General features: G+C 49.6%; 1 long non-coding RNA gene across 1 annotated transcript; it reads left to right on the top strand.

Moving 5' to 3' along the window:
* Positions 1–9,119: 9,119 nt before the first annotated feature.
* On the top strand, positions 9,120–22,324 carry LOC140407933 (uncharacterized). The gene is made up of 2 exons (XR_011939903.1): positions 9,120–9,256; positions 21,948–22,324. It is a non-coding gene; the product is annotated as an uncharacterized lncRNA (long non-coding RNA).
* The last annotated feature ends 469 nt before the right edge of the window (positions 22,325–22,793 follow it).

Below are 22,793 nucleotides of genomic sequence, written 5' to 3'. Positions count from 1 at the left end.
GTATCGGAGACAGCGAGGGCCCTGGGTATCAGAGACAGCGAGGGCCCTGGGTATCGGAGACAGCGAGGGCCCTGGGTATCGGAGACAGCGAGGGCCCTGGGTATCGGAGACAGCGAGGGCCCTGGGTATCGGAGACAGGGAGGGCCCTGGGTATCGGAGACAGGGAGGGCCCTGGGTATCGGAGACAGGGAGGGCCCTGGGTATCGGAGACAGGGAGGGCCCTGGGTATCGGAGACAGGGAGGGCCCTGGGTATCGGAGACAGGGAGGGCCCTGGGTATCGGAGACAGGGAGGGCCCTGGGTATCGGAGACAGGGAGGGCCCTGGGTATCGGAGACAGGGAGGGCCCTGGGTATCGGAGACAGGGAGGGCCCTGGGTATCGGAGACAGGGAGGGCCCTGGGTATCGGAGACAGGGAGGGCCCTGGGTATCGGAGACAGGGAGGGCCCTGGGTATCGGAGACAGGGAGGGCCCTGGGTATCGGAGACAGGGAGGGCCCTGGGTATCGGAGACAGGGAGGGCCCTGGGTATCGGAGACAGGGAGGGCCCTGGGTATCGGAGACAGGGAGGACCCTGGGTATCGGAGACAGGGAGCGCCCTGGGTATCGGAGACAGGGAACGCCCTGGGTATCGGAGACAGGGAACGCCCTGGGTATCGGAGACAGGGAGGGCCCTGGGTATCGGAGACAGCGAGGGCCCTGGGTATCGGAGACAGCGAGGGCCCTGGGTATCGGAGACAGCGAGGGCCCTGGGTATCGGAGACAGCGAGGGCCCTGGGTATCGGAGACAGCGAGGGCCCTGGGTATCGGAGACAGCGAGGGCCCTGGGTATCGGAGACAGGGAGGGCCCTGGGTATCGGAGACAGGGAGGGCCCTGGGTATCGGAGACAGGGAGGGCCCTGGGTATCGGAGACAGGGAGGGCCCTGGGTATCGGAGACAGGGAGGGCCCTGGGTATCGGAGACAGGGAGGGCCCTGGGTATCGGAGACAGGGAGGGCCCTGGGTATCGGAGACAGGGAGGGCCCTGGGTATCGGAGACAGGGAGGGCCCTGGGTATCGGAGACAGGGAGGGCCCTGGGTATCGGAGACAGGGAGGGCCCTGGGTATCGGAGACAGGGAGGGCCCTGGGTATCGGAGACAGGGAGGGCCCTGGGTATCGGAGACAGGGAGGGCCCTGGGTATCGGAGACAGGGAGGGCCCTGGGTATCGGAGACAGGGAGGGCCCTGGGTATCGGAGACAGGGAGGGCCCTGGGTATCGGAGACAGGGAGGGCCCTGGGTATCGGAGACAGGGAGGACCCTGGGTATCGGAGACATGGAGGACCCTGGGTATCGGAGACAGTGAGCGCTCTGGGTATCGGAGACAGGGAACGCCCTGGGTATCGGAGACAGGGAGGGCCCTGGGTATCGGAGACAGGGAGGGCCCTGGGTATCGGAGACAGCGAGGGCCCTGGGTATCGGAGACAGCGAGGGCCCTGGGTATCGGAGACAGCGAGGGCCCTGGGTATCGGAGACAGCGAGGGCCCTGGGTATCGGAGACAGCGAGGGCCCTGGGTATCGGAGACAGCGAGGGCCCTGGGTATCGGAGACAGCGAGGGCCCTGGGTATCGGAGACAGGGAGGGCCCTGGGTATCGGAGACAGGGAGGGCCCTGGGTATCGGAGACAGGGAGGGCCCTGGGTATCGGAGACAGGGAGGGCCCTGGGTATCGGAGACAGGGAGGGCCCTGGGTATCGGAGACAGGGAGGGCCCTGGGTATCGGAGACAGGGAGGGCCCTGGGTATCGGAGACAGGGAGGGCCCTGGGTATCGGAGACAGGGAGGACCCTGGGTATCGGAGACAGGGAACGCTCTGGGTATCGGAGACAGGGAACGCTCTGGGTATCGGAGACAGGGAACGCTCTGGGTATCGGAGACAGGGAACGCTCTGGGTATCGGAGACAGGGAACGCTCTGGGTATCGGAGACAGGGAACGCTCTGGGTATCGGAGACAGGGAGGGCCCTGGGTATCGGAGACAGGGAGGGCCCTGGGTATCGGAGACAGCGAGGGCCCTGGGTATCGGAGACAGGGATGGGTATCGGAGACAGTGAGCACTCTGGGTATCGGAGACAGCGAGGGCCCTGGGTATCGGAGACAGGGCGGGCCCTGGGTATCGGAGACAGCGAGGGCCCTGGGTATCGGAGACAGCGAGGGCCCTGGGTATCGGAGACAGCGAGGGCCCTGGGTATCGGAGACAGCGAGGGCCCTGGGTATCGGAGACAGGGAACGCTCTGGGTATCGGAGACAGGGAGGGCCCTGGGTATCGGAGACAGGGAGGGCCCTGGGTATCGGAGACAGGGAGGGCCCTGGGTATCGGAGACAGGGAGGGCCCTGGGTATCGGAGACAGCGAGGGCCCTGGGTATCGGAGACAGCGAGGGCCCTGGGTATCGGAGACAGCGAGGGCCCTGGGTATCGGAGACAGCGAGGGCCCTGGGTATCGGAGACAGGGAACGCTCTGGGTATCGGAGACAGGGAACGCTCTGGGTATCGGAGACAGGGAACGCTCTGGGTATCGGAGACAGGGAGGGCCCTGGGTATCGGAGACAGGGAGGGCCCTGGGTATCGGAGACAGGGAGGGCCCTGGGTATCGGAGACAGGGAGGGCCCTGGGTATCGGAGACAGGGAGGGCCCTGGGTATCGGAGACAGGGAGGGCCCTGGGTATCGGAGACAGGGAGGGCCCTGGGTATCGGAGACAGGGAGGGCCCTGGGTATCGGAGACAGGGAGGGCCCTGGGTATCGGAGACAGGGAGGGCCCTGGGTATCGGAGACAGGGAGGGCCCTGGGTATCGGAGACAGGGAGGGCCCTGGGTATCGGAGACAGTGAGCGCCCTGGGTATCGGAGACAGGGAACGCCCTGGGTATCGGAGACAGGGAGGGCCCTGGGTATCGGAGACAGGGAGGGCCCTGGGTATCGGAGACAGCGAGGGCCCTGGGTATCGGAGACAGCGAGGGCCCTGGGTATCGGAGACAGCGAGGGCCCTGGGTATCGGAGACAGCGAGGGCCCTGGGTATCGGAGACAGCGAGGGCCCTGGGTATCGGAGACAGCGAGGGCCCTGGGTATCGGAGACAGCGAGGGCCCTGGGTATCGGAGACAGCGAGGGCCCTGGGTATCGGAGACAGGGAGGGCCCTGGGTATCGGAGACAGGGAGGGCCCTGGGTATCGGAGACAGGGAGGGCCCTGGGTATCGGAGACAGGGAGGGCCCTGGGTATCGGAGACAGGGAGGGCCCTGGGTATCGGAGACAGGGAGGGCCCTGGGTATCGGAGACAGGGAGGGCCCTGGGTATCGGAGACAGGGAGGACCCTGGGTATCGGAGACAGGGAACGCTCTGGGTATCGGAGACAGGGAACGCTCTGGGTATCGGAGACAGGGAACGCTCTGGGTATCGGAGACAGGGAACGCTCTGGGTATCGGAGACAGGGAACGCTCTGGGTATCGGAGACAGGGAACGCTCTGGGTATCGGAGACAGGGAGGGCCCTGGGTATCGGAGACAGGGAGGGCCCTGGGTATCGGAGACAGCGAGGGCCCTGGGTATCGGAGACAGGGATGGGTATCGGAGACAGTGAGCACTCTGGGTATCGGAGACAGCGAGGGCCCTGGGTATCGGAGACAGGGCGGGCCCTGGGTATCGGAGACAGCGAGGGCCCTGGGTATCGGAGACAGCGAGGGCCCTGGGTATCGGAGACAGCGAGGGCCCTGGGTATCGGAGACAGCGAGGGCCCTGGGTATCGGAGACAGGGAACGCTCTGGGTATCGGAGACAGGGAGGGCCCTGGGTATCGGAGACAGGGAGGGCCCTGGGTATCGGAGACAGGGAGGGCCCTGGGTATCGGAGACAGGGAGGGCCCTGGGTATCGGAGACAGCGAGGGCCCTGGGTATCGGAGACAGCGAGGGCCCTGGGTATCGGAGACAGCGAGGGCCCTGGGTATCGGAGACAGCGAGGGCCCTGGGTATCGGAGACAGGGAACGCTCTGGGTATCGGAGACAGGGAACGCTCTGGGTATCGGAGACAGGGAACGCTCTGGGTATCGGAGACAGGGAGGGCCCTGGGTATCGGAGACAGGGAGGGCCCTGGGTATCGGAGACAGGGAGGGCCCTGGGTATCGGAGACAGGGAGGGCCCTGGGTATCGGAGACAGGGAGGGCCCTGGGTATCGGAGACAGGGAGGGCCCTGGGTATCGGAGACAGGGAGGGCCCTGGGTATCGGAGACAGGGAGGGCCCTGGGTATCGGAGACAGGGAGGGCCCTGGGTATCGGAGACAGGGAGGGCCCTGGGTATCGGAGACAGGGAGGGCCCTGGGTATCGGAGACAGGGAGGGCCCTGGGTATCGGAGACAGGGAGGGCCCTGGGTATCGGAGACAGGGAGGGCCCTGGGTATCGGAGACAGGGAGGGCCCTGGGTATCGGAGACAGGGAGGGCCCTGGGTATCGGAGACAGGGAGGGCCCTGGGTATCGGAGACAGGGAGGGCCCTGGGTATCGGAGACAGGGAGGGCCCTGGGTATCGGAGACAGGGAGGGCCCTGGGTATCGGAGACAGGGAGGGCCCTGGGTATCGGAGACAGGGAGGGCCCTGGGTATCGGAGACAGGGAGGGCCCTGGGTATCGGAGACAGGGAGGGCCCTGGGTATCGGAGACAGGGAGAGCCCTGGGTATCGGAGACAGCGAGGGCCCTGGGTATCGGAGACAGCGAGGGCCCTGGGTATCGGAGACAGCGAGGGCCCTGGGTATCGGAGACAGGGAGGGCCCTGGGTATCGGAGACAGGGAGGGCCCTGGGTATCGGAGACAGGGAGGGCCCTGGGTATCGGAGACAGGGAGGGCCCTGGGTATCGGAGACAGGGAGGGCCCTGGGTATCGGAGACAGGGAGGGCCCTGGGTATCGGAGACAGGGAGGGCCCTGGGTATCGGAGACAGGGAGGGCCCTGGGTATCGGAGACAGGGAGGGCCCTGGGTATCGGAGACAGGGAGGGCCCTGGGTATCGGAGACAGGGAGGGCCCTGGGTATCGGAGACAGGGAGGGCCCTGGGTATCGGAGACAGGGAGGGCCCTGGGTATCGGAGACAGGGAGGACCCTGGGTATCGGAGACAGTGAGCACTCCTGGTATCGGAGACAGTGAGCACTCTGGGTATCGGAGACAGTGAGCACTCTGGATATCAGAGACAGTGAGGACTCTGGGTATCAGAGACAGTGAGCACTCTGTGTATCGGAGACATAGAAGACTCTGGATATCAGAGACAGTGAGGACTCTGGGTATCAGAGACAGTGAGCACTCTGGGTATCAGAGACATAGAAGACTCTGGATATCGGAGACAGTGAGCACTCTGGGTATCGGAGACAGTGAGCACTCTGGGTATCGGAGACAGTGAGCACTCTGGGTATCGGAGACAGTGAGCACTCTGGGTATCAGAGACAGTGAGCACTCTGGGTATCAGAGACAGTGAGCACTCTGGGTATCGGCGACATAGAAGACTCATGATATCAGAGACAGTGAGCACTCTGGGTATCAGAGACAGTGAGCACTCTGGGTATCAGAGACAGTGAGCACTCTGGGTATCAGAGACAGTGAGCACTCTGGGTATCAGAGACAGTGAGCACTCTGGGTATCAGAGACAGTGAGCACTCTGGGTATCAGAGACAGTGAGCACTCTGGGTATCAGAGACAGTGAGCACTCTGGGTATCAGAGACAGTGAGCACTCTGGGTATCAGAGACAGTGAGCACTCTGGGTATCGGCGACATAGAAGACTCATGATATCAGAGACAGTGAGCACTCTGGGTATCAGAGACAGTGAGCACTCTGGGTATCAGAGACAGTGAGCACTCTGGGTATCAGAGACAGTGAGCACTCTGGGTATCAGAGACAGTGAGCACTCTGGGTATCAGAGACAGTGAGCACTCTGGGTATCAGAGACAGTGAGCACTCTGGGTATCAGAGACAGTGAGCACTCTGGGTATCAGAGACAGTGAGCACTCTGGGTATCAGAGACATAGAAGACTCTGGATATCAGAGACAGTGAGGACTCTGGGTATCAGAGACAGTGAGGACTCTGGGTATCAGAGACAGTGAGCACTCTGGGTATCGGAGACATAGAAGACTCTGGATATCAGAGACAGTGAGGACTCTGGGTATCAGAGATAGTGAGCACTCTGGGTATCAGAGACATAGAAGACTCTGGATATCAGAGACAGAGAGGACTCTGGGTATCAGAGACAGTGAGCACTCTGGGTATCGGAGACATAGAAGACTCTGGATATCAGAGACAGTGAGGACTCTGGGTATCAGAGACAGTGAGCACTCTGGGTATCGGAGACATAGAAGACTCTGGATATCAGAGACAGTGAGGACTCTGGGTATCAGAGACAGTGAGCACTCTGGGTATCGGAGACATAGAAGACTCTGGATATCAGAGACAGTGCACATAGGCTTGACAAAGATTCATCTGTACCTTGAAAGAATTGTTGCTCAGCAACAGCAACAAGTTCCATGCTAATTAAACTCAAAAATAATGTGTAACTCTTTTTTTATACAGAACAAATACCTGTGGTGTGTTATCAGGTGTAGATGGGAATTTTATAACAAAACTGGGCGGCTCGAGAAGCGAACAGTTGAGAAGCTGGGATACATTTATCGATGTAAGAAATCAGTGTCAACTCACCTGGTACCTGATACAAATCATCCTGAGCAACAATCAAGGCCAAGTTGATGCCGCACCTATGCTGGGTCATTTGCAACTTGCAATCCCAGCGGGAGCGAGTTCAGCAGTGTAGCGTGCAATGACTTACGAGAGAGACAATAAGTGATGAAGTCGATGAGGCTTTATTAAGCGAGACTTGTCCCCAGCAGCTCAGCAACAGAATGAAGCGGCAGGGAGAAGCTCGGGTTCTTATACTCCGCCTTCAGGGCGGAGCCAGGAGTCAGCAGCCAACCAGGACCTGGGATTTGTTAGCCAATAGCATCACAGCTTCACAGTCCCACATGACCCCTAATATCCGCCTTCAGGGCGGAGCCAGGAGTCGGCAGCCAACCAGGACCTGGGATCTGTTAGCCAATAGCATCACAGCTTCACAGTCCCACATGACCCCTAATACATATCACCACAAGCAGTCTCCTGTTTTTGGGCTGGGCATGCTTTTCAGGAAAGTTCATTGATGATTGGAAAATTAGGCATGTCCAGGGCACTCCTGAATCTCCAAAGCCAGTTCCTGGCAGGGGTAGCAAGGTGATGAATTACTCACCAGGCTGCAAGGTCTAAATACAGCAAAACCTGCATTTATTTTGCAACATTTATGTGGTAAAATATCAAAAAGTGTTTCACAGGAGCAATTATTAGACATAATTTGTCATTGGGCCACGTAGATGATATGAGGACAGCTGACTAAAAGTTTTTTGTGGACGGGGCGTCATGGTGGCACAGTGGTTAGCACTGCTGCCTTACAGCGCCGAGGACCCAGGTTCGATCCCGGCCCCGGGCCACTGTCCGTGTGGAGTTTGCACATTCTCCCCGTGTCTGCATGGGCCTCACCCTCACAACCCAAAGATGTGCAGGGTAGGTGGATTGGCCACGCTAAATTGCCCCTTAATTGGTGAAAAGAGTTTTCAGGAGTATCTTAAAGGAGGGGAGAGAGGGTGACAGACAGAAAGGCTTAGTCAGAAGCCTGGAGTTGGCCACAATGAAAAACAATTAATAATAATAATCTTTATTGTCAGAAATAGGCTTACATTAACACATTAATGAAGTTACTGTGAAAAGCCCCTAGTCGCCACACTAGGTGAATTGAACATTCTGAATTCTCCCTCTGTGTACCCGAACAGGTGCCGGAGTGTGGTGACTAGGGGATTTTCACAGTAACTTCATTGCAGTGTTAATGTAAGCCTATTTCTGACAATAATAAAGATTATATTATTATTATTACTCTGGCGCCTTTTCGGGTCCAATGAGGGAGAGTTCAGAATGTCCAATTCACCTAACAAGCATGTCTTTCGGGACTTGTGGGAGGAAACCGGAGCACCCGGAGGAAACCCACGCAGACACGGGGAGAACGTGCAGACTCCGCACAGACAGTGACCCAAACCGGGAATCGAACCTGGGACCCTGGAGCTGTGAAGCCACAGTGCTAACCACTGTGCTACCGTGCTGCCCAAAAATTGGGGTGGGCAAGAAATCAAAATTAGACGAATGACTGAATCCTAAAGGGGTTCTGGGGCTGGAGGAGATGTAAGAGATAGGGAGGGGTAAGGCCGCAGAGGGATTTGAAAACAAGGATAATTTTTTTTTCAATGGAGGCGTTGGCAGATTGGGAACTTTCCAGAAACATCCGACATCAGTACTTTGTCTTGTCACAAGAGGGCGTCAATTCTCAGTTCACTGAGAGTAATTTAAATTTACGAGTGTTTATTTTCCAGTTCTATTTTGCAGAGCCCAAAGTAAATAGCACAGCATGTGACTCAGTAATATAATTACATTAATTTCAACTTATTAGTTTAGCAGTGGATGACAACATGTTATTGAGCACTCGAAATGGAGGACTGAGTAGGGTTTAAATGACAGGCCATTCCTTTTCCTCAACCCTCCGTTTTGTTTAACCTCTGACACCACCCTGTAACATTTGATCTCATAACCCTTAGGGTTTCATAACTGCTTGGTGATATTTGCAGAATGAGGTCAGGTTCAATTTATTAACTGCTGTGAAAATGTAGTTTGTACAGACAGTGTAATGCAGCGTTCGTATCAAAAATACTAAAAAATGTTCTCATTAAATGACACACCGACCAAGTTGGAAGGTTCTGGGCTGGATTCTCCATTATTGGGACTGCGTCCCCCACGCCAGCGTCAAAACGGTGGAGTTTTCCTCCTGAAATTCCTGGATTGAAGGGACACGTATTCTGAGCCCTGCAGGGGGCGAGCAGGGACCCAGAGTAAATCTCGCAGCTTTTGATGCGGATATGGGCCCCGCACTTCCGGGTCAGAGGTCGCGCATGCGCACGGGGGCGGCCTCCAGCGGCCGTGCCGTGCTCCATGGCGGAATCAGACCGCGGAGCCGGACCTCAAAAAGAGACCCCCCCCCCCCCCCCGATCGGCCGTGCACCCGACCCTCAAACCCCGCACAATCGCTCCCCGGCCGCCTACAAGGCCCTCCCTGGTCTCCGATCGGTCCGCCCTTGCCAGGGCGGCCACGGATCCGCAGCCGCCACGCGAGCATCCCAACCGGCAATAGCAGGTCAGTTCCACGTCATCGGGAACTCGGCCGGTCGGAGGCGGAGGATTGCTGAGCAGGCCTCTTGCAATGCCCCCCCCCCCCCCCCGCGGCAGGGCGTACACCACGGTGATGCCGACATTCGGTGCCCAGAGAATCGCTCGAACCGGCGCCGGGCCCGATTACAACGTCAAAATGAATTCTCCGCCCCGGAGCCGGACATGATTTTGGCGTCGGGCTGCGGAGAATCCAGCCTTCTGATTTTAATTCCTTTCTGCCTTTATTTTTTCTAAAATTTCAGCCTCTTAACTCCTTCACTCCAGAATTCCACACAGATCTCCCCAGGTTAGAGTTAAGGTTTAAATTAAAGTAAGGGTTAGGATAAATTAACATAAGCTAGGTTTAGCGGTATCTTTAGGGTTCGTAGTGAGTTAGCTTTGGTTTAGGGTAAGGAGCAGTTTAACACCACACAGAGTGAGAGTTACGGCTGGGTTAGGTTAGGTTTGGTTCGTGCAGGTAGGAGGAGGATTGGCCACTCTTGGGTTCTGTTACGTTTTAAGATGTCTGGCATTTACTCACAGTAGAGACAATGGATAACCAGGTCCCCACACCGTCGGTCACATAACCAGTTGTCAGAGTTTATTTACAGAGGTGTTGTTGCTCACAGTCTAAGATGGAAGAGAGGGAAATCTCCCAAGTGCTTCTGATGATGTCACCACATAATCATGTGACACATTACACAGAGGTTATTGGTTACAGTACATTACATCCCTCCCCCTTTACTCCTGTAGTGTGACAGCAAATATTAACTTAAACTTTTACTCATGGTGGATAGTGAGTATTTAACCGCGTATTATTATTATACAATGTTATATATATATACACATCAGTATGGGTCCATTAGGTGGAAGTTGGTTCCACTTAGGCAGAATCCGTCATTCAGGAATCTTTGCTTTCACACTCTCGCTAGTCCGTTCACCACTTGGCTCAGGCACATCATCTGATAAAGTTGGTTCTTCTTCAGCTTCTACAGATGCTGTTGGTTCAACTGGTGTAGAATCTGTATTCGACTCCGTCATAATCACAGGTCCAGGGATTTGCCAACCTTGAATGTCTGATGTTGGCCTTTCAGATACCGACTCTGCAAATTCTCTTTGTGAAGCGAGGATTTGATCAGTGTGTCTCCTCCAAACTCTCTCGTCATCGGTTTGCACCGTATAAAAAATATCTTTGCGCGCATTGCGGCAGGAACTCACTTCTCACGTGGAGAGTATTTTCTTGTTAAAACTCTTTCTCCTTGCCCCAAACCTCTTGGTTTCGATGTCAGTTCATGGCGAGTAATTTGGTTTTGTTGTTGTCGCTCGCCAATGTGTAGCTTGTGTTGCCCTATTATGTATTTTCTTTTTATGTTATTTTCCTTTCATGTACTCAATGATCTGTTTGAACTGCTCGCAGAAAAATACCTCGGTACACGTGACAATAAACAAATCCATCCAATCCATCCAATGGTAGAAGTGTCAGGCGGTTAGAGCAAAGCAAACTTGATTCTCAACTTCTGTTTGAAAAACAATATTGCGGGTGAATTTTGGGTTGTCGGATGGGCAGCGTTGCAATAGGAAATGAGAAACTTGTTCACTCTCTTAGCTAATGGTCCTTTGTCCTTTGGTGCTTTGATGGCATTCTTCAATAACTGAACCAACCTCTCCACCAATCCGTTTGTGGAAGGCTGATAAGTCGGAGTTTATATATGCTGTATGCCATTGTTCCTGAGGAAGTTCACAAATTCCTTTGACATGAACTGAGTCCCATTATCACGAACTAGTTTTTCCCGTTTGCCAAACCAAACAGATACTTTGCCCAGTCGTTCAATTGTCTTTTCTGCAGTTGTCAATTTCATTCTCATCATTCTGGGCCATTTGGAATGTGTAGCGACCAGGACAGGAGACATATAGCCTCCGATTGGTCCCTCGAAATCGATATGTGCTCTTTGCTGTGGTTGCTTTGGCCAATCGCAAGGAGGAAGTGGTTGATGGGGCGGATATTTCATACCCTGACACAAGGCTGACATTGACCTACTCCTTGCGAGCTTTTTCATCCGTATGATTCCTGGATGTCCTTTGTGGTGCTGATATACGACTCAGCAAGCATGGAGGAATGATGACTCGGATCCACCATAAAAGTACTCTGTTCCGAACCGTAAATCCAAGTTCACCTGTTCGGTACGGCTTGAATTCCGGATTTCTCCTCTGTTTATCCAATGGTATACCTTTACAGAGATACTTAGAACACACAGTGCAGAAGGAGGGCATTCGGCCCATTGAGTCTGCACCAACCCACTTAAGCCCTCACTTCCACCCTATCCCCATAACCCAATAACCCCTCCTTACCTTTTTGGACACTAAGGGCAATTTATCATGGCCAATCCACCTAACCTGCACATCTTTGGACTGTGGGAGGAAACCGGAGCACCCGGAGGAAACCCACACAGACACGGGGAGAACGTGCAGACTCCGCACAGACCGTGACCCAGTGGGGAATCGAACCTGGGACCCTGGCGCTGTGAAGCCACAGTGCTAGCCAAGTGTGCCACCGTGCTGCCCCTTTGTCCATGTCCATGACCTTTCCCATCACTGGATCTGACCTCTTTGCACTTGAGATGTAATAATAGATACACCGCCCACCTGGGAAAAATGCACATAGTTCTCCTGTGATTCAGCTTTGTCCCACATTGGTAAACGTGACAGAGCATCGGCATTACTGATGCACGGAGCCGAGGTCCCAGGTTCGATCCCGGCCCCGGGTCACTGTCCATGTGGAGTTTGCATATTCTTCCCGTGTTTGCGTGTTTCACCCCCACAACCCAAAGATGTGCAGGGTAGGTGGATTGGCCACGCTAAATTGCCCCTTCATTGGAATTTTAAAAAAAAAATTTAAATAATTATGAGCTGATAAGATGAGGGACCATGAAATTTACGGTGCAGAAATAGGCTATTCGCCCCATCGAGTCTGCACTAGCCCCTGCAAAGAGCACCCTACCCAAGCCCACACCTCCACCCCCTCCACAACCGAATAACCCCACCCAACCTCTTTGAACACTAAGAGGCAATTTAGCACGGCCAATCCACCTACCATGCACATCTTTGGACTGTGGGAGGAAACCGTATCATCTCCAAATTCATCATATTTATCTTCATAGCACTCAGCATAATTTCTCCTGTAAAATACAACAGTGCACACAGCATTATATGTTCAGGCAGGAGGCAGCCAAGTTCAAAGTCAGCATCGCGTTTTGCTGCGCAAGTTTTGCTTCACATTTCACGCTGTGGCACTTCAGGAAGACTGAAGAAATTAAAGAACGATTCATTTGGTGTAGTTTTTGTAACTGTTCTGCAGGTGCTTCGACCTTTGTGCTTCGGCTTAGTTTTAACTGTTTTCAGCGTGCCATTTTTGCCCTTCTTCCAGTCAATCTTACAGCCTGTGCACCCTATAATCTCTAGTTCATCAAAGAATGAAGATTCAAGCTTGTCAGGCCGCAAATCCATCTGGTACACTTTCGTCATCACCTTGCTTGTGAATACTCATTGAGCTCGAACTTAAATTCCAGAGTGAAGCTCCTCGGGTTCTCAAGCTCTGAATGTTTAACAATCACATCTTGCAGATGCTTTAAGGCTCATCATGCTCCTGTATCATGTCACGGAGCACATGGACATTCTTGAAGACCGTTAACCAGAATTGCGGAATGCTCTTTGGCTCTTCCGTCTCTTTGTCTGATCTGTCGTCCGCCGCCTGGATTTCTTCAGAATCTTCATCAAATGACCGCACTCTGATATCTTGTCGGGATCTTTAGTATTCAACTGGCCACCCGTCTTCTGGGATATACAGTCACTCAACTAAGTTCAGGGATTCACATGCATTCACTCCTATGATGGACTCAATTTCCATGTCCACAACATAAAACAGTAACCTGTACATCATGTCGTCCACGGAGAGCTCAGGTTCACATTCACCGAAAGTCTGGGATGCTTTTCAGAGTCCCGGGTTTTCAGTTTGGTTTCAGTTTCCATTCTGGCAGCATGGTGAGAAGGGATCCAGCTACTAACCCTCTCCAGAACGCTGCTGTGACGGCTCTCTCTCTCTCTGAGTCTCCAGATGCCTGAACACAAAGCTTGAACTGAAAGCACAGTTTGATGAGAAGTAATGCATCTCTTCAGGAATAGCTGAGAGTTAATGGGGTAGATGCAGGAAGGATGTTGCCAATGGCAGGTGTTTGTCCAGAACCAGGGGTCACACTCTGAGGATACCGGGTAGACCATTTAGGACAGAGATAAGGAGAAATTTCTTCACACAGAGAGTGGTTGACCTGTGCAATTCGCTACCACAGGAAGTAGTTAAGGCCAAAATATTACATATTTCCAAGAAGCAGTTAGATATAGCAATGGGATCAAAGGATATGGGGGTAGGTGGGATTAGGCTATTGAGTTGGATAATAAGACATGTTGATAATGTCATGGGAGTGTCCCTGTAAGAAAGGTTTTTGTCTTATCACATGGCTTCAATGAAGTCATTTTTTGAGTGGAGCTTAGCTGTGGCTGTGAGGGTTTTTTCAGTTTGACTGCTGTGGACTCGGAAGGAGATAGACATGTTTTGTTTCCTAGGTCTTTCAATGTTTCCATTTAAAAGAGTTGTTCCAGTAAAAAAACACATTGATTATAGCTACCTGCTTTGGTACCTTAAAAGATATAGTTTGCTTTCCGGAAGCAGTTAAATCTGTTGGTGAGCCGGGACCAGAATCTCAGGGAAGTCGAGTCTCATTCAAATGAGAATGCAGAGTGCTGGGCCATGCCCTTGAAAAGGCGTTTTTGGATTATTGGATTTTGTTTTTGAATTGGAACAGTTAAGGGGGAATTCTGAAATACCTCGATTAATGTAGCTGTGGGGTATCTTTATGTTTGTAATTGATAAAAATTCTTGCTGTTTGTTTATACATATGTAAATGTTAACTAAGTTCTTAGAAGAAAGCTTGTTTTGATTAAGGTGTCTAGGAAGTCTGATGAATCATACCTGACGCGAAGGCTCTTGTGCTCATCGTAGCCAAATTCAACATAAAGGTTGTAGGTCAGGTGGACTTCATAATACACTTTGGATACTCTCTACTCTAAGCCCTGGCCCAGAACAATAATGAATGGTGGAGCAGGCTTTGTTTCTACGTAAAGCATTTCTAAACTACAGAGGACCTGCATGAATGAATCTACAAAGAAGATCATTACAGACTGTAAACCAAAGACTTTAATCTGCAAGCTTGCTGTGAAGACGGTGTACAAAGAAACCACCATCTGGCTTGGCAGCATATGGCACAGTTCGTGCCTTTAAGCATTTGGAGGTTCTATCAGGTTTTACCTTAAGTCGTGCTTTGACTCCAGTCATTTCCCCTATCGTGTTTTCAAATATTTTCTTGTACTTTTCTAAGAGTTTCTGTAATGTTTTCTTTCCATCAACCAATTGGTTCCCCGATTGCCAATTTAGTTTGAATTTGTTCAACCACGCTCTTCCGAAAAGTGGTGGAAAATTTCCTTTTTCCAAACGTATTGACAATCTTTCAAACTTGCAAGCTTCACTGGAACCACCTCTTCTGTGTAAGTTCTCAAGATAATATCAGATGATTTTAATGGTACATTCTTGAGATTTTGTTGAGATAAATTTTCAGAGATGAGCGATATAGTGGCTCCCATATCTACTTCCATGTTAATTTTGTTATCATGCGGTTTTGGATAGACCCCAAATCTCTGTGAACCATCTTACATTGATAGTACACTGAGCTTGAGTTCCTTGATCCCACTAGACACCGTGTCTTCCTGGGAATTTTCACTGTCTTCAGTCACACTGTAGACACTTTTTGTGGATTTGGGCGCATTCTTGTTTTTACCCATCTTCGAGGTTTGAGAATTGGGTCTGGCCCAGAACGCCTTTGTTATGTGATCTTTCATACCACAAGTACGACATTTGTTTTCTCCAAGCCAATATCCCTGTGGAGAATGCCCCACCTGGGCACACCTATGGCATGCTTGCGTGTTGAGAGATCTTATTTTCTCAGTATTCATTTTGGTTATTTGGCGTCAGCTGCAATTTGGGAAGCTTCTTTAGCTGCCAACTCCATAGACACTATTTCAACAGCAAGTTTGAGTGTTAGTGTGCTTTCTGTCAGCAATCATCTCTGGATTGTCTCTTTTCTCAATCTACCACAAATCTGTCTCGCAATGTGTCCTCAAGGGTTGCTCAAAACTCACAATTCTTTGCTAGTCTCCGTAGTACTGCTAAAAATTGTGGAATATTTTCACCCTCTCCTTGGCTTCGTCGATGAAATCTGAATCTCTCTGCTATGATTAATGGTTTGGGTGAGAAGTGTTCTTCGAGGCTGTTAGTCAATTCCTCGTCCCAGGCTTAGCAGGACTGACAAGACTTTGTAATAGGGTGAAGGTTTTCCATCCTAGTACATTCAACTTTTACTTGACTTGGTATTGTGCTTGCAGCAAGGTAGTACTGGAAGCTCTATTCATGGGAATTCCATGATTCCGCAATCTCATCAAATGGTTCCATGGCGCCACCTTTCCCCTCCATCGTAGTTACCTGTTTTAAGTTGCAGTACTTTCTTTAACTTTCCCTCCCCTCTAATTTCTTTTTCCAACTTAGTTTGTATTATTTCTTTTTTATTTTTAATCAACAATTCTTTTCTTGGTTAGACCAAACACCAATCTGTTTTAAAAACAGAATATTTCAGCTGTAATTTCCCTTAATCCTGGTTACTATAACGTTAATTCCCAAAAGCAAGTCTCTCTCTGTCTCTGAGTGTGAGGATCCGACGCTGCAGTCCGCCATGTGCAATTGTGCGCAGCTGGAAAACTCCCCAGCTCGATAATAACTCATCTTTTTTCCGCCTGCCACCTTATCTCCCGGTTTTCCCTTTCCAGGAGATTATTTTTTTCTGAGCCCAACGATTATGCAAATCGACCGGCACAACAGTGACCCTCTGGCCGAAAAGACTTTTTTCTTTTTCTACCTCCAACTCTCCGAATGCTCCCGGGTCACGGCCGAGTAGAAGGAATTTAACAATCTGAGTGCTTCTGGGTCACTTTTAAAATTAATATGCACTCTTAGCAAGGTTAAAACTCCTTTCCAGATGGCCAGTTTTACTGCACATTTATGGATTGTGGAGTGGTATCCCGAAAATCGACCCTTGAATCTTAGTTGTTTTGTTATGGGCCAGGGTTTAGAGAACCCCAAAGTGTATCATGGAGGTCACCTGACCCACAACTTGACCTAGATTGTTGTATGGGGAGCACACGGCCCACTCTACAGGTGTGGGGCAGCAGAAAGGGAAAAGTAGATTTTAAAGCAAAACAATGTTTATTCTCTGAACTCAAGTTAACCTTTTGAAACATACAGTGAACATCTTAGTAACCATCAATTCAAACACAACCCCCAAAGAATACAACACTAAGTAATTCTCACTTTCCTTTTAACATCCGTAAGACCTTTTAACAGAAAGACATCAGGCTTAACTTCCCTACTGAGAACAGTTACCACGTTGAAATCAGCAAATGGACACTCATAAGCTTGCAGAGATTCACACCTCCTGCTGTGATTGCAGCTTCTGCAAAACTAAACTGAAACCAAACCCACCCTGCAGCAGAAAGCCGAAAGTGAAAGTAAAACGCTGCCAGACTGTCCAGCTCCACCCACTCTCTGACATCACTGCAATAATAAACACCCATTTCTTAAATGTACTCTCACTACAGATACTTATATACACACCCATTTATAAACACCCATTTCTTAAAGATACTCTCACATGACCCCTCCCCCCAAGAAAAAAAAATAAACCATCAACTTCAAGATGGTTTAATTTTTCACCTTTTCACTATCCTTTAAGAAATGCACACAATAAATATACTTTTTCGTTTTAAAAAAACAACACATGCAAACAGGTATAATGAGGTCCATTTTTTTTTCTTCTTCCTCCAACTGGAATCCTTCTCGACTGACAGTCTCTTTGAACAAGAAGGTCTCTGCACAATCCATCCATTTCTCTACGCCTCGGCATTTCTCTTTAAAGTCAGATACTTTAGTTCAATCTGATCACAGAGTCCCTTGCAATTCTCCAACACAGGAGCATTGGTTATCACAGCTTTCAGGCAGTCAAATGCCTGTTGAAAGTCCACTGTCCACTGAAATTTTCGACGATTCTTCAGCAAGTCTAGTGGAGCAATCAAGCTACAAAGGTTTTTCACAAATGTTCAATCAAATCCACTCATGCCAAGAAATCACATTACTTCCCTTCGTCTTGAGGGTATCGGAAACTCCCCAATAACTGTTGGTTTCGCATCCCGTGTGACCAGTCGACCCTGTCCAATTGTATGGCCAAGGAAAGTGACTTGGGCTTTTCCAAATTCACTTTTGGCTAGGTTTATCACCAAACCCGCCTCCTGAAGTCGATCGAATAACTCCATCAGATGCTTTAAATGTTCTTTCCATGTCTGGCTGAAAATTACCAGATCGTCTATATGTACCGCACAATTGGGTAATCCTGAAACAACTTTGTTAGTTAACCGTTGAAATGTGGCTGGTGCATTTTTCATGTCAAATGGCATAACTTTGAATTGGCATATACCATCTGGAGTTACAAAAGCTGAAATCTCCTTCGCCCTTTCGGATAAAGGTACCTGCCAGTAACCTTTAAGTAAATCCAGTTTGGAAATAAAAGCTGATTGTCGCACTTTCTCAATGCAATCCTCCAAACGTGGGATAGGATAAGAGTCCGTTCTTGTAACTGCATTCACCTTTCTATAGTCCACACACAACCGTTGGGTGCCGTCTGGTTTAGGTACCATCACTATGGGTGAGCTCCATTGGCTGCAACCCACTTCAATTATGCCATTTTTAAGCATTCTCTCAATCTTTTTGTTAACGTGTGCCAATTTTAAAGGGTTAAGTCTGTATGGATATTGTTTGATTGGAACAGCATTTCCCACATCTACATCATGTATAGCCATTTTAGTACTTCCCAATTTACCTCTACAAACTTGCCCACGTGATATCAATAACTCTTTCGGTCAGTCCGTTTTTCCTCTGGAAGATAACTCAACAATTTATCCCAATTTTTAAGAACATCTTTGTTTTCCAATTTAATTTGAGGTATGTCAAATTCACAGTCATTTGGATTTGGTTCGTCACTTTGAGTTAGAATCATTAAAACCTCCTCCTTTTTCTCTCCCTCCATTTTAAAGTACCTTTTAAGCATATTCACATGACACACTCGGTGAGTCTTCCTTCTATCTGATGTTTTTACCACATAATTCACCTCACTTAATTTCCTTTCAATCTGATAAGGCCCACAAAACCTTGCTTTTAAAGGTTCGCCTACCACTGGTAACAATACTAAAACTTTATCTCCACTGGCAAAACTACGAACATTGGATTTCTTGTCCGCTAGCCGTTTCATTTAGTGCAACTTTTAAATGTTGTCTAGCCAATTCACCTGCTCTATTTAATCGTTGCCTAAAATTTGACACGTAATCCAATAATGTAATTTCTGATTTCTCACTCACCAATTTTTCCTTAATCAATTTAAGTGTCCCTCTTCCTCATGACCAAAAATTAGTTCAAAAGGACTGAATTTGGTTGACTCATTAGGTGCATCCTAATTGCAAACAGTACGAATGGGATTCCTTTATCCCAATCCTCTGGATAATCTTGACAATAAGCTCTCAACATTGTCTTTAATGTCTGATGCCACCTTTCTAACGCTCCCTGCGATTCTGGATGGTACGCAGTTGATTTAAATTGTTTTATTCCTAAGCTATCCATAACTTCTTAGAATAGCCTTGAGGTAAAATTCGATCCTTGATCCGATTGTATTTCTGTGGGTAGTCCATATCTAGTAAAGAATTTAAGTAACTCCTCCACAATCTTTTTAGCTGTAATATTACATACTGGAATGGCCTCTGGAAACCCAGTAGACACATCCATTATCGTCAAAAGGTATTGGTTCTCACTTTTTGTTTCAGGAAGCAGTCCTACGCAATCAATTAAGACCCTTGTAAAAGGTTCCTCAAATACTGGAATGGGTATTAAGGGCGCTGGTTTTATCACTGCTTAAGGTTTCCCTATCACTTAACATGTGTGACATGATTGACAAAATGTAACTACATCTTTATGTAGTCCAGGCCAATAAAAATGTTTTTGTATTTTAGCTTGAGTTTTCCTTATTCCCAAATGACCTCCCACTGATACCTCATGTGCAACTCGCAACACCTCCTTTCTATACCCTACCGGCAATACTACTTGATGAACTTCTGCCCAGTTTTCATCCGCCTGCATATGTAAAGGTCTCCATTTTCTCATCAAGACATCACTTTTACAGTAATAACACTCTGGTGTACACTCAGATTCCTCTTCCGTGTATGCTTTCTGATACATCCATTTTATTTTTATATCTTTCTGTTGTAAAAGGATTATTAAGGGCACCGGGGGAGGGGATGGGGGATATGTAGGGGGTGAGGGGGCTGGGGGTGGCACCATCAGGAGGGTGCGGAAGTGTCAAACGCAATAAACACCTTTCTGCACAACCAGTATAATGCCTCTGTCACCTTATTCCACAATCCAGACGACCCCCGAACCCTTGGCCCATCTCTCCAGGTATTCACCCACCCTCCGGCCGTGGACATCTCACCGGAGCTGAGTCCCATTCCCGGGTGTTCGGATGTTGTCTGCTGTGTGTGTGGTGTTGCCTCCCCCAGTGTTCAAGCACAGTGTCCCGGCATCAAGGTGTGATTGGGATGCAAGGCAATGACTCCCACATGCGACATGGCCCGCCCACCCACGGGAATCCCCTTGGGATGTGTGAAGTGCTCACTTAACCACGATTGCCAATTCCTTATTAGCAATAGCCTTCAGCCGCACGGACAGAGGCCTCAGCCTCTGGGGTTATGGGTGCTCAGTGAGGCAGAAAGGCAGGGACAAGGGTTGCCCCCGGAACGGGTACACATGATCCAAGGGTTGGCATGGTGATGCCACGAGCGGTTGCCCCTCGGTTGCCCCCCCCCCCCCCACCCCCGTGCCTTCCCCACCTTCCCATGGCAGCCCAACCCTGCGGATGGTCCCCCACCCCCCGCCGAGCACTGGGGTGGCAAGTCCAGCATCGCCGGGCTCTTTGCCTGTGGGCAAAGATGGCTGACCACCTCCTCACTCCCCACAGAAGCCCTTCCACCAGGTTGACATTGTTCGGAAGTACTAATCGGCGCCAACGTGACCACTTGCTGGGGAGGCCGCTGAATGACGCGATGCCGTTGGATGTGGGGTGGTTCTCATTAATTGTACGGAAATGGGGTTTAAGTGGTGAGATCCCGATTTCCCCCTTGGGAGAGGGCTGCTTGGCACCTGGCGCAGTTCTCCTTTGTAGCCTCTCCCATTATTCCCTGGCCCTTTTCCAGCAGTCACCTACCTGTCGAAACATGTACTCAAGGAATCATTGCGCTGTTAGATTATCCTGAGGATAACAACTTCTGTGGCGCACAATTCCAACCTCAGAATTATGAAGTCTTTTGGTCGAGTAAATTACTGGCAGGAGGATCATTAACCAGAGGACACAGATTGAAGATCATTGGTATAGGAACCAGACAGGAGGCGAGGAGACTGTTTTTAACAGAGGGAGTTGTCGTGACCTGGAATGCATTGCTTGTAAAATTGGAGGTAGCATTTTCAACAGTAATTTTCAAAATGAAATAGGCTGGATAATTGAAACATTGACAGGGCTCTGGGAAATAACAAGAGAGTGGGCACTAATCGATTAACTCTTTCACAAGAACCATGGACCTAATTTTTCCTTCTGTGTGATTCGATTCTTTCCCTGATATTTGCAACGAGGGATGGAAGGGGATGGCGCTGATTGCGAAACCCAGAAGTCCAGGTTTCCCAGATGTTGTGCCGGTATTAACAGCAGGCTGTTCTCTGCATGCTCCTGCCTGATAGGTTAGATGACAGACTGACTGGGAGCTGAGGGGTAAGAGGCTTGTGAAGGACAAGTTTGGAGCAGGTGTAGGAAGGTTATTTTTTATTACAGGATAATGATCAGCGGCTGGAAAAGAATTACTGAGTAGCATGGTTGAGGCTGTACTCTGGAGTTATATGAAAAACTGTAACATAGATAAGTGGTGAGTTGGTATTGTAAACAGAACTTGACCTGAACTGGTAGTGTAACCAGGGTAATTTTTTTTAGTCTAGTGCAAAAAAATCGTGGAAACTCAATTTGCATTGTGTTACGACATTCTGGGTCAACTCCAGTCTCACTTGACCCGGAATCACAACACAGATGGAATTAGATTTTTTGGGAGGCCCATGGTCTCCCAAGGTTTGTAAAGTATAAACACATTTAACCTTTTGTTATTAACAGTAATTATAATTAAACTGACAGAAAAATGTAACTGAATATTTCATACCCCTTTGCCAACCCCTCCCTCCACTTTCTAACTATGCCCACTGCCCACTCTCTGCACACACACACACACACACAGACAAACATCACAGAGGGAAAAGGGTAATTGCGAGGTAAAGAGAATATAATGAAAATAAAAGGATAAGGATCTTTGATTCAGGTGGATGTATTCCAGTTAATTTCTCTCTCAAGGTTAAGCCTTCAGCTGAGTGTTTTCTCTTCCTTCAGCTTGTATTGATCGTCACTGCAGACTCGGAGACAGCAGGCAACGGCAGCAGAGAGAGGGTGAAAACACAGCTCCTCTTCCTCTTCTCTGAAAAAAAAACACCTGGCAGGAACCAATCGCTGACTGTTGTCAGGCAGGACACTGTCCCTGGTCAACCCACTCATTGGCAGTTAGCCTATCGAACCAAAACTCCAAAACTAGCTCCGAAGATTTGCTCGGCGCCGACAAGTCTGCTTTCTCCTCTCCAAAACACAAACCTAGGAACACCTGGCAAGCACTCTTCAGCTTAAAAGCACATCCTGATTATGGGTCCATGAACCAAAAATAATAAAAGAAAAGAAATGTGAATAAAGGAAATAAACCAGAAGGACTCTTACAACTGGATGCAACTTACATTTGAATTTCTTTGAACTTTTGCAATGGTTTGATCAGTTTTAGACTAAGTGCTTTGGAAGAACTCGTGCAATCCTGCAGAAACTCTACCCAATAGTGTCCAGTCCATTTAATTCAGAGTGAGTGGTACATGACACGCTAGATTCTTGATTTCTCACACATGCCCTTTGAGTCCTTATTATTACGATCCCAGACTAGATCCTAACATTGGCTAGGATACTGCACCGAAACCCCAATATTTTAGTTTAGTTTAAGACTGTGCGGAAAGAATTATTCACTCCAGGAGTGATTGCATGCAAAAATAGGGCTTTGGTATTTTTAAACAAAACTTTAGTATGAATACAATATTAAACCTTTTAACTTCACACTCAAAAATAACAGCTTACAATTACCGCTGAACACAACTATACAATTTGCCATTAAATAAGGACAAAAGAAACATAAAACTCTCAATA

The sequence above is a fragment of the Scyliorhinus torazame genome, chromosome 2, assembly GCF_047496885.1.
Source record: "Scyliorhinus torazame isolate Kashiwa2021f chromosome 2, sScyTor2.1, whole genome shotgun sequence".
Lineage (NCBI taxonomy): Eukaryota > Metazoa > Chordata > Chondrichthyes > Carcharhiniformes > Scyliorhinidae > Scyliorhinus > Scyliorhinus torazame.
Note: the sequence above shows the minus strand (reverse complement) of the source record. Positions and strands in the feature narration are given on the sequence as shown.